At 32.7% G+C, this 16737-nt stretch overlaps 1 long non-coding RNA gene across 1 annotated transcript in view; it reads left to right on the top strand.

Annotated features, from left to right (window-relative positions):
* The first annotated feature begins 349 nt into the window (after positions 1–349).
* LOC119190070 overlaps positions 350–16737 on the top strand; it is a 143803-nt gene continuing 127415 nt past the window's right edge. The window contains exon 1 of the long non-coding RNA XR_005112760.1: positions 350–645. This is a non-coding gene — a long non-coding RNA (uncharacterized LOC119190070). The remainder of the gene's footprint in view (positions 646–16737) is intronic.

The following is a 16737-nucleotide window of genomic DNA, read 5'->3' on the forward strand; positions in this document are numbered from 1 at the left end:
TGTACATAATGAATTCTGTTTAGGTAAGCAATATAAATGCGAAATAAACCTTGTTGGCGTATTATTTTGCACTTAATTGTTTAGTCCGGTTCAATTCTTTTATTTTTAAATCTGGTTGACTGGCTATGAAAAGATAATACGTTATTAATTTTGATGAAAAAAAATATTAAATGTAAATAAATATTATTTTGTGTTCAGAAATGTAGTTTTGAATACTGCATACGAGCAATAATAATACCTAAATAAAGGCACTCGACGCATACAGCCTTTAGTAGGCTTACTTCGTTGCCACGTTTATGCGTCGACAGGTGTGGCGGCGCTACCGTCGTTCGCTTCGTTCATCGCCGCCCCCACTCTCGAAGGCGTCTGTCCAATTGAGTTCGCCGCTCTCTTTGCTGTTGGACGGGTGTTTGTCAGTTAGACTCGGTGAATCCGCGAACTTTTTGCGGTCTGTGAATGTGACAGATTTATCGTGTTTATAATAAAAGCTATATTTTTGTGCGTACGTGACGATTGTTGGATAAATCGTGGTGTTAACCCGTGTACTGTGAGTGTGTTGTGGTCACAGGTGTCGCATTCCGGGAAGGACGCTAGCCAGCCTCCGTACCCCGTATAAAAGCAGGTGGTCCGCTAGATATCCTTTTTGTAAGTAAATACAATACATTTATTTTGATTTCGATTCGGTTTCGTATGCCGTTAATGGATTATAACGATATTTTATGTGTAAACTTTATATTATGTTATCTATAGAGTGAGGATAATAAAAGCGAACAACGAATTTATCTGCCATTCTTATCAGGCTGCTACCTACTTGTAGAGTTCAGTAAACTGTTGTTTTAAAAACTTAAGTAGATACCTACCTACCTATAAAAATACGTTTACGACTGTTTTATAGAGCGTGTTTTCCGCGTATAAACTTTTTATAAGACGCTTTTTGTGTTTGATATTTACCTACATAACTATTGTGAAGTAAAATTAGCATGTTAACGCGTAACTTAGTCTATCCATAATAGTAGATATCTTCCTGTATACTTACTTCAAGTATAATATAAATAATACAGTAGCTACTTACCTACAGTCTTCAAGGAGTATAACAATCGTTCATAATGATTTCTTATGTTTACGCGAATGTTAGACATTAAAATAAAACTATTTTTCGGACTTTGTCGCGGTTTTTCATTATAATTTTCTCCCGATGTTTCGAAGACTGCAACCTTCCTGGTTACGAGACGGACGAGGTGTTTGTCGTCCGAAAAGTCTACAATATCTACCTACATTTTACTATTAAACGATTTCAAAATAAATCTAAATACGTAGTATTAGCGTATTTGAGAAAATGATTGCGTTATTTGGTCAATGCAACATCGACTGTACAAAAGAACGCAAAGTCGATATTGCTTTACGAAAAGGTCATATTTTCACGAATACGCAGTGTAATGTGTAGTGCCAGCATAAAGGCGTTAGCAAAGATCTGCTGCTGAGAGATTCGAACTATTTAGGGCCGTTACTGCTACCTGGTACCTACAGCACTACCTGTAGGTACTACCTACCTAGAAGATATTAGGTACCTACCCAGTATTGTAACATTATTACTATCATCACGCCGTACGGCGGATGGACGAATGGATAGGCAGATGTAAACACTTTCTATAATGCATCCACGGTTCGCTGAGCTTATCTCCACCTTTTTAAGTAGGTTATCGGCAGGCATATCGGACACAAGGTTTAATCCGTAGCTTGAACAGCGACAAATATAAAATATTCTAATTATCCAGTTTGGGATCTAATTTAGGACCTTATGAGCTTTGCCGTCTAGTAATGCTGCTGCTGCTAATATGCCAAAATCACTGGTGGGTAGGTCTCATATGTTAGAGTCCGCCTGGATAGGTACCACAGCAATGTCTATTTCTGCCGCAAAGCAGCAGTGTGTGGTCAATGTTGTGTTCCGGTTTGAAGGATTGGACATAATAAGACTTAACATCTCATGTCTCAGGATGGCAAACGCAGTGGAATACCAAAAAATACTTTGTAATTCGTTGTTCGATGGCGTTTCTACTGTTTATGGGCGGCCGTATCGCTTACCATCAGGCGACAAGCTAATCTCGTCGGTCAAAGAAATAAAAAAAAATGCGAGGTGACTAGAATATTCAACATATTTACTTCTCGCAGTAGGGAAAATCTTGTTACAGCTAAGAAAGGTACTTATATGCTTTGCCTGTATTCTATGATCTTTTATCTAAAGACAGTAAAAAACGCATGCGTATCATAAAGTATATATTTTCGTAGCATAAAAAACAAACATCAAATTTGGTACCCAACATAATTTTTTTATGTATTGTAAATTAAAAAATAACTACGTAGGATTTATATCGACATGTTTTAAGACTTTTAGATATAAACAATGTTTATAACAAACTGTAAAACGAGATAGGTAGGGTTTAATTTCCATATTTCAGTTTGTAGTCGCATTGGCAAAAAAAAAAAACTGAAAAATTTGCAAATTATTGAGGTTAATTTTTGGCACAAGAGACCTGGATTTAAAAAGAAGGAAGAGCTTATTGGCGCTTTCATAGATTTCATAATAACATAATAGGCATTATTATATATTCTTATCATAAACTAATGTTTAACCTTTCGAATATTGATTCAATTTTTCAAATCGCATACCGTTCAATGGGAATGGCGGAAACAAATATAATTGCGTGGTAAAATTGAAGCATTTTAATCGTCAAAAGATTTAATAAAACTTTATTGAGTTTATGTTAGCTTATTATTAAGACCGACTAATGTCTTGACAGTGCCATGTCCGTATTTTCGTCACTTGTTACTATAAAACCTATCACGAATTCGTTTAAAACACATTTTTAAACACAATAGAAAACTGGAGGCTATTAAAATTGTCGAAACAATCTGAAATTTTTTCTTCTACCAAAAACTTGAGATGTCACCACGGCAAAACCTCTGACGTTGTAATCGCCGCAAATGCTTTTTGTGAATATTTGGTTTATAACATTTTGCGTGTAACGTACCGTGTGACGAATCAACACAATTTGGTCGTTCAAGTGGAAAATTTCTCAAAACAAGTATGCAAGATTTGAGGACTTTATAAAGTTTTTGTGGATTTGGCAGGTCTTTGGTCATGGATGGAACTTTGAGTTGGTCCAAAAAATAGATTTTCGTAAGGCATCTTTTTATTACGTTTGAAAAGCGTTGTCTATTTATAATATTTCAACTATGTAACAGTGTTCCAGCACTAGTTTCTTATTAAATTACAACGTTAATAATAGTCTTCTAGAAAACACGTGCAATAAAAAAAACTTTGTACATTATAAATACATAGCACAACATGAACATAGTAACAACATAAAAATTGTTTCGTACAAACGACTTCAACGGCATCGTAAGTTTTCGTCACATCTTATCTTAAATCTAACATTGATTTATTTTTCGAATTTTCGACGAATATCGATATTTTTAAAGCCAAAACGCTTGTAAAATAAAGTTTATGATACGAGTTTATAAAATACTATTTGAAACTAGATTTTGCTCGTGGCGTCGCCCACGTAGAAGATTTTTTCTGTGATAAAAGGTAATCTATGTACTTCATAGGGTCTCAAACTGTCGCCATTGCCATTAAATTAATTCCACATTCGTTCGATAGTTTTTGAGTTTATCGCGTTAATACGGACGCGGCGGGAGACTATATTTTATCATATGTATGTATAAATATTATCTAGTTTCCACATTAACTGTATATCAATATTTTCTAATAATGAATGCAGATATCACCAATTATTTAAACGTGTCATAATAGACTTGACCAATAGCTACAAAACGGAAATCAAATACTTATTTCGACAAAAACTCATATTGAAGAATCATTAATGTAAAAACATCAGCTCAATTAGCACTATTGTTATTTTACGTCAGAATCAGATGTAAAACTTCAAGACTTAAAATCAATCAAGCATACACGTATGAAGTTTTGTTAAGGAATATAATATTATAATAGCACGTATGCCCTCGCGCCAATTACTTATCCTTCAAAACAAGTTTTGATTGACAATGTGGGTGATAATGTCATATCAGGTGTATCATAATCAACAGATTGTTGGTGTTTTAGTATACTAGTTAAGATAGGTAATTGTTGAATACAAAAAAACCCGACTATATTGTCTTACTTTATTTCCCTGGCATATTGCTTTGTGTTTTGTCTTTTATTTATTTATTTATTTTTTATTTATTTATTTAATAGTTACACCATCGGTTTACCACTATATCCATACAAATAATACAATAAATGTCCTTATACTAGGTGATAAACCTTTACAGGTGTATACAACATTATTTTTAAAACTTTCAATCGCTAGATCTTACAACAAATGACAAATTTGAAAACTAATTTAAAAGAAGATTAACAATAAAAGAATAATTTATAGCTAACATGCAAAAACAATATAAGGATAAACTATGGTCTTACGAGGTTACATACTTACTTACTTACTATCTGTGGAGTCTAGAGTTTAAAGTTTTTATAATTGTTATTAACGTACAAAGAGCTACACTTATTGCGAAATTGGTGAACACCGTCGAAGTGGAAAATATCAACATCCCCCATGGATTCCAAGTTGTTGTAGGACATTCATAATTAACTAGTGAAAGTATGTGAGAAATTTGGATATTTGTGACACAGAACTTTTTATTGATTCATTTCAAATACAGACTTAGGAGGCATACAGTATTTGCTAGTGGCACCCAAACTAAGCCGCGCTTGTGCCTTGGGCGACCATCATAAGAGTTACAATATAAGTTATTAGCCGCTAGCAGAAAACAATGCAATGTATAATACTTAACTATGAGCAAAATATGTAAATATTAATTAAATAGAAATTAGGTGAACAAACAGATCAAAGGGTATAATGGAATAGTTAATAGTTTATAACACATGATTAGTAGTAAGTTTCTGTGTTATATTATTATATTATATATTGATCTCACCTGAGACCTAATTGTCTACTAGTTTTTGCCTGCGGCTCCGCCCAGGTGATAAAGTTTTCCGGGATATAGAGTAGCCTATATCACCCTGAAGTAATCTAGCTTTTTATTAATGAAAAAAAAATCGCAATCGGTTTAGTAGTTCTTGAGATTAGCGCGTTCAAACAAAGTCTTCACCTTTATATTTTGGTATAGATATCTATAGATGAAAATGTATACTCGTAATACGCCCGAGTCACGTTATCTTCAAGAAATTAGCGTGGAATAATATTCTGTATGCCAATTACTATTGTGTTAAACGCGACGCGGTGCGTTACGTACTCTTAAATAACGTGTGGAATAGAGAATAAGGCCCCTGGTCTCCAATAGTAAGTATATTTCCACACTGTTAACTACAAACGCGACAGTACTAAACAATGAGCTAGAATATCGTAAATCAATATCTATTGTTAGTTACGTAGATACAGCTAATGTTGACCTAAACTCTAGTTTCAATAGTTCGTTTGACAATTGTTGTTACGTCACGACTTACAGCTAATACAAAATTTGCACTTTATATACATAATAAGTATATCGGCGGACTTAATGCCAAGGCATTCTCTCCCCAGTCAACCTAAGGGTGGTGCAGAGATAAATAAGGTAGGTGCATAAGGATATTTAATAATACATAAACATACATAAAAGTAACTATAATGTATAACTATATTAAATACAAACATAATATAAGTAATATTATAAATACATAAAATACAGATTATAAATACATAAATATATAATATGTACTCGTATATGCTAATAATATAAAGTTTAGAATTAAAGTGACAACTCTTCTGCTTCTTTTTAACAAAAGCTGCCGTACTCTCCTTTTGAAGGCAAGCCGAGAAGTTATGGTGAGGTTGAGATATTTTTGATTACTAGATTCTGAAGAATTGTGTTTTAGAAATTAGCATTTCGTAAAATAATCATACATCGAAACAAAACAAATTTTCTGGTTTTGTCGCGGTTATTTGTATTTAAAAAAGTATTATAATAGTTAAATGTATGTAGGTATTGTAACTGACTTTTCGGATGATCTACACTTTACCTCATGGCCATGAAGGTTGCACTCTTCGAAACAGGAGAATATTAAAAAACAATATCCGTTAACTAGTTTTTTTCATGCCTAATATTCATGTAAACATAAGAAATCATTATGCAAAATTGTCATAAGTGATGGTAATGAAAGATTAAGTCCAAGCGATTTTTAAAAAATTTCATACACTTAATTTAGTTCTTAACTTTGATGAAATGCCCATCTGGTAAGCGCTACTTCTACCAATAAACATGAAGACTGCAAAATGTTTGAAACGACAGGAGAATATAATAATATAAATAACCACGATAAAATCCGATAGTTTCATTACAAAACCTTTTCTATTTTTAATATTAAATAAAACGAAAGCAATAGAACTTGTGTATACTATTAAATATTATTAAAAACACCACTTAATTAGTCAGGAATACTATGTCAATAATTTTGCCTTTAGAGTTACCTATTACAAAATCCAGAAAAATGCTAGTCTCTTTTTGTCCTCGGTGCGGTCATGCGCTTCAACATTAGACACGCATCAGATAAGAAAACTGGTGGCAAAAATTGCGTTTTAGTACTTAGCGTCAACATTACAGCCTTGCCTGTTAAATGGAAGCCATTGTTATGTCATTTGCAAAAGTGTTTCCATAACTCTTATTAGTGTAGTATGTTTTATCATCAATCTGTTTAGGAAGCAAACTGTTATAATTAAATAATGGAAGTACATGATTGATTAAAAGTTGTTGCTTATGCTTACACCAGAAGTGACTAACTGTAGTCTGAATATGTTTTCATAAGTTACGTATTGAATTAATTATAAAAAAATACTTTTTTAATATCTACATTGAATTTTAATAACAAATGGCAGAGAAGTATGTACATTTAACTTATAATGTTATTTATTAATCTATTTATTATAATATCACGTTGCATTAATATGTTTCCCAATAAATAATAATAACCCAGGATTTTGTGTTCGCAAATCAATTTGCCCATTGCAGATTGCATCAAAACCTCAAGCTGACCTTTAAAGCGATGATTTGCAACCTTTACAATTTAATACCTAAATTCAAATCCTTGACTATAAGGTTCATATTCGATTCCGACGAAAAGCGTGTTCATCATCACACTTTATATTTAATAGGGGACCGAGAAATATTTCAAAAGGAATTTGCGTTATGACATTTAAACTTTTGTTTGCCTTTATAGGTAGACTAAAAGCAAAAAACTAATAAAAGTCCATGAGTATTTGAAGAATTGTTATGTGTAAGACGATAAAGATACACTACACACAAACACATACATTTAAAGGAAATGTATTTTAAAGTCCATTTTATCATTTGTGATTAAGGAAAACTGTGAAGTTAAAATACAATAGATACTATATTTGTTTAAAGTATTTTTCCGGGATAAAAGTTCTACACATCCAAATTCTGTAAAAAATCGGCTTATCCACGGCTTGGTTTATCTGCCTATTCAATTTGATAAAAAATGTTCTTATTTCTAAAAATCATCCAAATATTTGTTTTATAAAATTAGGATTACCACAATAAACTCATGTCGACATATAAGTAGTACGTATTGCAACGTTTTTTGTAACAACGTGCTAGTAATGAAAGGCGTAAGACTGACTATTTATTAAAAGATTCACAACCACCCGCAGTTATACAATGTACGAGACATAATTAGTACAATGAAATCAATTACGCTAAGTCCGTCAAAAGATATTCACTGACATAAGATTTATGGCGGCTTTAGTTACGTAAAACAGCGTCTAATATAAACAAATTAATATTTTAATGTCTGAAGTTAATAAAATCATAACAATAAAGGCGAAGAAATCAGTTATTACATACCTTTTCAGGATTTGATTCCATTACGGCTCGGACGCGTGTATTATGTAGTAATAACCCGTCATTTGTTTCTATACTAGAGATGTGTTATAAAGGATAAGATTTTAGCTTATGACTCAGGATAATGACTCAGTCTGTTAATATTTTATATTATTTATTAGATGATAATGGAAGTAAAATGATGAACAATAGGCATAGACTGGAAATAATTTAAAACTCCAGGAAGCAAGTTTAACATGTGTATGTTTTTATTGTTGACTGAATAATAGACGAATTATGTAATTTATTCAGTATTTTTTGTTTGTGGGAGAGTTTGGCTGCGTTGGATTAAATACTCCAAAGATATCGGATCGTTTCATCCCACTAGCTCTTGATTTAATAAATAAGTAACAGTAACAATTATAATCTGAACATTAAACAATTTTAATTAGATAACTGCTGCAGAATTAATGGTCGTTTCGCAGAACATGTTCCGTCAAGTAACATGTTTGAATAGCAGATTTATGGTCTTCTCAAAGCAAACATCGCGAAATGTTGCAATCGCATTGTCTAATCTTAGTTTAGAGTGATCAAACCTGTTAGAGAATGCAACTGCGACTGGAATAATGGAAGGACTTCGTTTGTGAAGGTAACGGTCCGCTGTGACAAATTGGATAATTAAACCGACACGTGCGGTTTGAGGATAACAGTTGTGAGAAAGGAATCTTAGGCGTAATGAACTTGATGACGTAATGGAATACGAGATTTCGTTGATTGATGAACTTTTTTTTCTATATAAAAGATGAATGGTATACAGGAAATGATTTGTATTGGATAAGTCCTTTTCATTTTCGACTTTCGTTAATTGTAAAGGCTATTTGTCAATAAGGAAACATGTCGCAGGTCACGGAACCGCGTTTAGAACTGAAATCATGATTAAGCCATTTAAAATTACAAATGCTACCTCATTAACTAACAATCTCTCATAATCATAGAAACATTCTTGATTAATAGAAATCAATTGTGAAAACGCTAATCCAATATACTTTGAATAATCGAACACTGCGAAACTCAACAAGACACGACTTCTGATATCCATTGTGAACTATAAATTTAACAAAGAACGTGCTGTTTGCTTTTGCTGGGAGCGGCTTACCTTTACTGAGGTCGGTTAATGTTAATATCTATGAACTGTATTATTATTAACTGTATTATTGCATTTAAGGCTAAAGACTTTTCGAAATGTAATGTCACTACAGCACTCCTTTAATAAATACTTCTTTGATGTAGACAGGCTCAAAATACGTAACTGCGTCTGATTTTTTTTTTTCTCAGAACTTTACCTGTACCTAAGTTTCACATAAGGATATTTGCGAGCGCTTTAACGCTATACAGAAATTATTTGACGTCAACTAGCTCCAGGGAATATCTCAGCTGTCTAGAAACTGAATAAATACATTAAAGCACCGAAGATCGGTTCATTTCCTTGCAATAATTTCTAAAAGAAATAAATATAATTTATATTGAATATTCATTTTTTAAAGATAAAGCAAAGAATGGAAGTAGCAATTTGTAGTAGTTTGGGTTATTTTGGGAGGGATTTGAAAGTAAGCTTCGGGGAACATATCAATAGATATAACTTGTTTCATTTCCTGCTTACATCAGTTTTGACGGCAATTTAATCACGGTGTTAATATGTAAACCATATTATTAGAACTTATATATAGTCATACACGTATGTACATATGATATTGAAAATAAATATATATTCACTGACAGCGTTGTTAATAGTTAACAAGTTTTTTTTATTAGTCTAATTTTTAAATGTGTATTCGGGTATGTATTTCCATATTTAATTCTGGTATTTCTCTTATTCTATTTAAGGTATGACAGATTTGGTCAAAACATTTTTGAGCTCATTAATGTACAAATGCATAAGTCGCTATCAATGTATCGTATTGATATTAAGCTAAAGAAGTTTTGAGGCTGGTGGAATAATTATACTAATTAATCATTGAGTTGTAAATAATAAACTAATAAATGCTAATTTGTATTATTCTTTCATGTAAAGTGATCACTTAGCAACTGAAACAAGCAAAGTCGTGCTTACGTCAACCATAATAAACTAATTCTATGAATTATCTTACACGAACTCTTAACTTACAGCCAGAGGCGATATCGCACGCGTGAAATCTGTCAGATTTGACACCACAGAGTTTTCGTGACCACTGTTAAATATTAGGACTAATTCTGGACGTGTCGCAAGTCCCAACTTAATACCATTTAGAGACAACAAACCTAGTCAAGTCTATAAATTATTTTCGACTTATAGGGATAGCGAATTTGTTAGTATATCCAATCTGACAATTCTGTTACGCAAACATATCTACATTCCGGGATTGGTTCATTAATCCTAATACAGAAACTGCTACATTTTATATTTCTTGTATGAACTTTTTGTGGTCGTCAGAGACGGATACAGGTTGTATATGGTCACTGTTTAATACTTTGTACCAATTAGTGAATGAACTTTGATCAGGTTGTATTGAGAAGTGAACGTAATCATTGTTATTTTTCCAATTAGTTTATCGTTTCCTTCATACTGACTCTTTAATTGGACAGTCGTTTAGATGTATTAACTTTTTTCGTCATATCAATCATAATCGGACACAGTTTCATACAGATTTAATAAAAACTCTGAAGCCGGTTTTATTAAAAATCATAAACCTCAAGGAATTCAGACCGGGAATCACCGATTACACCTTCACCATTTTAAACTACTTTTTTAATAAACAAAACACTAAACACAATGATAAATTGGACTTCTTACTGAGTTGCCAAAGTGATTTCGTGTCTTAAGTTTTGCATCTTGTCGAAATGAAGAGTAATGTAATACACTAAACCTCCTTGCGCAATCGTAATCACTCCAAATAGTCGTACAGCATCTACACTTGTTATATTTAAATCAATAGCAGGATTGTGAGCGTATGGAATGTTCAGCTGACGCGAGATAGTTGTCGACCTCAGCACCGACCGAGGACATTGTGCTGTCAGTACTTTTACACGGCATTTTTTGTTCTTCCAGTAGGTGTGTTACTTTTTCTTCCTATCATGTATTGTATGTTACAAAAAGAAAGGACTTGGTAAAAAAAAAAACATTTTACTTACACTAGCCATATTGTTGTTTTGTACTTGTTAAAGTATGTAAGGTATTTATAATAAAACATTTGTCTTGTTTTATAGATTGTTGGAATTGCAAAAAATACTTTTTAATACAAAACGAATGATGTAGGAGTATAAGTAAAATTCTAAATATAACCTCCGCTGGGTTGCGATATCATCAAGATTTTTTGTTTTAGTATAATCTTTATGTTCTGTTTTGTTTCGTGACTCTCTTGCCCTTGCCATTCATACAGCCAGAATGTTTTAATGACATTAATGACAAATGAATTGTATTGATTTGCATTTATCATTAACAAGAGTGGAGCGACTCGACAGCTAAAGTTATCTTTTTCTTCAATGTGATAGGTGGTGTGGTTGGTGTGGTTCTCTTAATCACATTTTCTCTATTCTTTATTTGCTGTAATTTCCATCTCCGCTATTAAAGTATTAAATTTTAATAAATTTACGAATAATTACTTCGCATGTCCTGCTTATATAGTTGGTTTCATATATAAACTATTATTATGAGACTATGTACATGTAACATTGATGCATTGTTCAAGCGTACTAAAAATAAAATGTGCCTTTCAATTAGTGCCCGACACCTTACTTGGCACAACTTCAGCTATTAGCTGACAACCATTAAAATAAAAGGGATGGCGCCTTGAGTCAGCTACTCAATGCATTGGTCATCTCTTTTTAACACATTATTATCTATATAACCATCTCTTTCTGAAATAGCTATATCGCACGTTTCCCAACAACCTGCTATTGCCTCTGGCGAGGTTTTTAAACGCACCTGCTAGAATGCAGTCTTTTTAAGTAGAAAAACTAGAAAACGTAGAGCGTATAGTAGGGAAGGTCGAGTGATTATTTCTGTGAGAATATCCAATGCCCACAATAGAATTTTTGCAGGTTAATTAATGCCCTCAGTGTAGTGCGCTTACATTTTACTCCCATCTAAAGTGGACTATTGTTCGTAAGGTTTTTCATTGGCTTCACTATGTCAATTGTCGGAGGTTTTGTTGAGTTGCGGTAATTAAATAGATTGTGAAAATTCCGATTCCATGGTAGCTATAGTCTATTGTACGGTTTACTTTGCTTGACTAGTTTTAGAGTATGTTTATTAGTATTCGTTCTCCTAATAACTACTTGTTTGATAGACATTGATATTATACGAACTTTCTTGAGTGGTTTGGGGTAACATTATATTTATTCATTTATGTAATCTATCAAAAGATTTTGCAAAGTCCATTTTTATTACTATTTATATGTGAGAGGCAAAATTTCATTAAAGTATTTATGTACATGCAGTTAGAACACTATATTCTATAAAACTACTTATTTGGTTGTTGAGTATTTGTTTGAATCTACACATCTTCTTGGGATGTGCACCTGTCATTCCTAATTCCTATCAACTCAAGTGACGTGACAAGAAATTTTAATGCCCGACTCCATACATTTTTTATATACTAAGATTCTCAAACTCAATCTCTGCATCGTTCGTTTTGTTTTATTGTCTCTCATGGTCCAAGGTCCTAATTAAGATTTCTGATGGGGCTCTGTTTTCGGATTCCGTTTTTTGTCAACCAAACGTCTTTATTTCGTTTCGATTAGAGTTCATAAAGTGACGTGAAATGCCGAGAGATGTTTCAATTAACACTGACGACAAATGACGTTCTCAGTTCATCGGACAGGAACGGGCGGGTCGGGTTTGATGGTCGCCTCGATTTCTGTAGATCTACGAACTTGGTTAGAATTGATTGTGATCAAAATTGAAGAAATTACTATTGGATGCTGACGTGACGGAGCAGTATTAAAAATAAGTATATTATTTGACAGGCTCGGTAGCATTTAGAAGTGAAGTTAATTATGATGATAGAGGTTTCAATATCGTGTAAACAAGTAATGTTATTTTATTATTATTCTTGAAATGGCGTTTACGTCATTGTATTGTAGAAGTTTTGATAATTTTTAAAGGTAAAACATACCAGATAAATTATTTTACTTCAAGACTTTTTTTTATGTTTAAAAATTAAACATACTAAGTTACCTGCGCATGAGGTAATTTGTCAGCTATATCTAAGTCACGAATTCACACGGAATGCGGGTTAAGAATGGAAGTAAACTGTGACAGAGATTCATGGAAACATCAAGATGAAGTTAATGATGATTCAACGTGCCGCACCTTAGTCATGATCTTAAAAGGATGTAGTTGAGGTTATTTAGGACCCTTGCTTCTGAATATTTCCACCAAGTCATTGTTGAGCAAAGTGAGTGATTAAGTAAACATACTATTTTCAATTTCGGTTCATTTGAATAACATGTATAGCACAGAGTATAGATACAGAAGAATTCGCTCGTAATGCGCATTAGAAAATTTAATAGCAATGCTATTGATTTAATAATTGTGTCCTTGACCGAGGAAACGTCATGTGTTATTACGCACTTATATGCCGGTAAATCCTAGTATTTATATTTAATACGATCATTAATTTAATGTAGAATATTGTTTTTCTATTTTCTTCATTATTTATTCAAAGGGACACTTAACACTTGTCATTGTGAAACATTTCTCACGTAGATTGTGTTTTTTTAATTTCCTGTGCCCCGTCTGACCACAGAAGTTCTATCCTGCGGCTTCTTTGAATGCGCTCGCGCACCGTGTCGGTTCCCCGCCCCGCACCGCTCTGGCCACTCTCCTTTTGTTTGTTCTACAAAACCAACAGGTATAGTTTCGGGTATTTTTTTGTTAGAAGACGGACCGAATATTATATATCAGATACACATACCGGCATTACCGGTGTGAGCTAATATTTTGACATCCTAATTCGTAACATTGCATAATCTTTTGTATGAGAATAGTTTTTGTCAGCTTTGCGAGGACATTTTATTGCAAAATATAATCATTGTTTGTTTTAATCTGTAATCTGTTACATTTTAGTAAAATTCCATATTACGTGGGATTGGGAAACGTTCCCATGTGGAATATAATACGATAACCTGTTACGCATTTATAGCTATAGTTGTTAATATTGTATCATTTTCCCTGTACTAGTTGGAATCCCTTTTCGTGCATTTATTTAGAAAGGTTCGTTCAACCTTTTATACTATCAATGTTTGTCAATGATTTTGTAAAAAGAAATGTACCGTTTCATATTATTAACGGCGACTGATCAAAGAAGGCGACAGAGCGAATAATCGATTTAAAATAAAATAACTTGTGGCAATGTATAACCATTAACAATTACTAGAATGCTGCAGATTGTCGATTACGGATCGGACAGTAACTTACAAAAACTATTTCAGTTTTTAACTTTTAAGCAATCATGAGTTTACAACTTTAAAGTTTGGACTGTAACACCAATTATGGCTTACCGATTAAACAAGTCATCGATTTAAAGTCTAGATAAGGCTGAGTTGGTGCCGTTGTTTTTTATTTGGACTAGTTTCTATTTTAAGCACCTTATAGTCTTGGAAATTATGTTGTGGGCGAATTATGCAAAATAATAAATTGGTATATTATGATAATATTCGTCATAATCTTGTGCCGTGTTTAAAATATTTTTAACTCTATTAAACCAATATTTTTTATACGATCATATTGTACTCAATCAAAAAACTAAATTCCAAGCAATACAAACATGAAAATCTGTAATTTATATTTTCCTAAAACCATAAAAATATTTAATTCATAAGAGTTTTCTATTCTTGCCGTTTTAGATTTCTTATCTGCCACACCCTGGTGGGCGATGTATTATTTAAATACTAAAATAATTGCTTGATCGTTATCATTATTGCGGGATCGCAGTGGGATGGCGTGGCTCCCGGCAAAAGGTGGATGATGGAAACAAATTTTAACAAAAAAAGATTGAAAGCGTGGGAATTATTTTGAGCATTTCATATTACGTTCGTGCAATCATTCGAATAATCGAAAAATCGATGCGTTTGTGCAAAGTAGGACGACTTTAATATCGATTCGAAACGTTGTGTTATTATTGACATGTTATTTTATTAAATAATCGGAAAGTGTTGTTAAGTTCAATAGCATTGAATATCGATTTTTCGCACTTTCGCAACGATTATATGGTCGATTCTTCCCTACTTTTATAAGAACTTGATCTTGAATGTCATGCTCGAGAGAACATTGAATCGTTCCTATCACATTTCGAGCTTGTTTTTATGTTTCTTTATCAGTGGTTTCAAATGAAGACATATATTTTATTACTTATTTGGTTTCATTTGTGTGTTAATAATAATGACAGTTTATTTTCTACCCGTTTTACGATGTTGTACCCGTATGCTTTTTATTTCTTGAAGCACCTATTTTTAATGCTTTGAAGATGTGCATCGTAGTTTTATGAAGTATGTAATTACATATAAACAAATAAAAATTTAATAGTAACGAAAATAAAGTAATAAAGTGTTTGAATAACTAAACTATAAAGTATAGTTAACATTTAGCTTTTATTGCATCTTATAGGTTACCGTACATAAAATTGTAATTTTGTAGGATATAAACCAAAATAAGACATTAATTTGCGGAATTTCAACGTCTCTTTAACAAACACCCCAGCTCCAAATAACTTTTTGATAACACCAAAAAATGATTCCAAAAATGTTCCTCTCAAAAAATGTTCTAAAAATTATTTTTCTGCAAAACGATACATAGTGGCTATTCGGTTGTGGGCTGTATTATCCTTGTGATAACCTGTTTGAGCTTTGGAGACACAAGTTTTTATCTCTTTTTATCTCGTGTTTCGGACATTAGACCCGCCGATGGTGCGATAATGAATGGGTGCGGTTTGCGTCTAGATTTATTTTGACCTTGTGATTTCGGGGGAATCGTAAAAAAGTAAATGAAATTTTAACGACACTGGTTGTTGATAAAAACGAAGTCCGTATTTTTCAGATTTTATGACGTAGGTGTTTTGGGTTACCGATTGTCTTTATTAACATTTTGATTGCCTTCTTGAATTTAAAATTTGGTTTATTTGTCCTCAGTAAAATTTTCGTCATCACTACATAGTATAAAACAAAGTCGCTTTCTCTGTCCCTATCTATGTATGCTTAAATCTTTAAAACTGCGCAACGGATTTTGATGCGGTTTTTAATAGATAGAGTGATTCAAGAGGAAGGTTTATATGTATAATAACATCCATTAAATAGTGGAGAAATATTGCACCCGTGCGAAGCCGGGGCGGGTCGCTAGTAATCTTATAATTTATTAATCTAATAACCATTAAGATTCTCCTAATTAATATGGAATTCTCATTTTTAATAATTTCCTAACCTATCTAGTATTTTTGAAAAGTTCTAATAGTTTAAAATATTCATTGCTCACTTTCTTCCATTTTGAATCTGATACGACACGTGGTAAACGCAGCTATGTAACAAAGCTTAAGTAAACCTGAGAACAGTTAAAACCGACTTCCTGATATTTATTGCAAAACCACAACTGCGCCTATGTTCCGTGAACAAACACTCATTATCCAAAGATGATAGTTTTAAGCCTTAACAAAGATTCACATGTTCCATATATGTTCTCCCACGTCTCGTGTAAGCGTATTCACAACCATCAATCTTGTTCGTCCGAACAATGGACAACGTGTTGCGTTTCGTTTTACCTTTAGCGTTGCGAATTTTTAATACTACGTGTGTAAAAATTGTTTGTTTTCT

The sequence above is a fragment of the Manduca sexta genome, chromosome 21 (assembly GCF_014839805.1).
Source record: "Manduca sexta isolate Smith_Timp_Sample1 chromosome 21, JHU_Msex_v1.0, whole genome shotgun sequence".
NCBI classification, from domain to species: Eukaryota; Metazoa; Arthropoda; class Insecta; order Lepidoptera; family Sphingidae; genus Manduca; species Manduca sexta.